The sequence below is a fragment of the Helianthus annuus genome, chromosome 2 (assembly GCF_002127325.2).
Source record: "Helianthus annuus cultivar XRQ/B chromosome 2, HanXRQr2.0-SUNRISE, whole genome shotgun sequence".
NCBI lineage: Eukaryota > Viridiplantae > Streptophyta > Magnoliopsida > Asterales > Asteraceae > Helianthus > Helianthus annuus.
Window position 1 is genome coordinate 51538583 of NC_035434.2, and position 985 is coordinate 51539567.

The following is a 985-nucleotide window of genomic DNA, read 5'->3' on the forward strand; positions in this document are numbered from 1 at the left end:
CTCTTCTGATCGACTCATTCAGGGTCAACGACGATCCAACAGAATCAATGGAGCATCAAATGACGCCATTCGCCTTCGAATGTTTCCATTTTCACTAAAAGACCGAGCAAAAGCTTGGCTTAACACCCTTCCAGTTGGTTCGGTAAACACCTGGGATGAACTAGCCCAAAAATTTCTATATAAGTATTCCCCTCCCGCTAAAACGGCTAAATTAATGACTGAAATTAATACATACTCGCAAGACGAGGGGGAATCCTTATATGAAACTTGGGAAAGATTCAAGGAGCTATTACGATAGTGTCCTCATCACGGTCTTGCAGTGTGGCAACAAGTATCCACCTTCTATAATGGATTATTGCCACATACTAGACAAACACTTGACTCTAGCTCCGGGGGACTTTTGGGTAATCGCCGCCCGCAAGAAATATATAATCAGATTGAGAAAATTGCTCAAACCAATTTTCAATGGCACACTCCCCGAGGCAATAAATCTATTGCCCCGGGCGCCCATAAGGTTGATGAAAGCACTTCTTTACAAGCCCAAATCGAGGCCCTTTCTTCAAAAATTAAAAAGCTAGAAATGACAAAAACAGTCTCGGTTATGGCTTGTGAAGGGTGTTGTGCGCCACATGAAAATTGGAGTTGTATGAAAGAAACAGATGATCAAACAGAGTCGGTAAACTACATTGATAATAGACCTAGGACGTCGGGTCCCCCAACGGGCACCTACAACCAAGGATGGCGTAACCACCCTAACCTTGGTTGGAGAGAACCCGGCAATAGTAGTAACCAACAAACCTAAATCAACGAACAAACTTTCAACAGCCAAGGAATGAGTCACAAAATTTTTCTCAACAACAAGGTGGACGAGAGGCTTGAAGATACTATATCTCGCCTCATCTCCGACAATGAAAAGAAAAACTCGGATAGGTTTCTACAATTAGAATCAAATTTTAGAAATCAACAAGCTAGTATTCAAAACATC

At 42.1% G+C, this 985-nt stretch overlaps 1 non-coding gene across 1 annotated transcript; it reads right to left on the reverse strand.

Annotated features, from left to right (window-relative positions):
* Positions 1-208: 208 nt before the first annotated feature.
* LOC118490027 lies at positions 209-315 on the reverse strand. The gene has a single exon (XR_004888037.1). It is a non-coding gene; the product is annotated as a small nucleolar RNA R71 (small nucleolar RNA).
* Between the last annotated feature and the right edge of the window lie 670 nt (positions 316-985).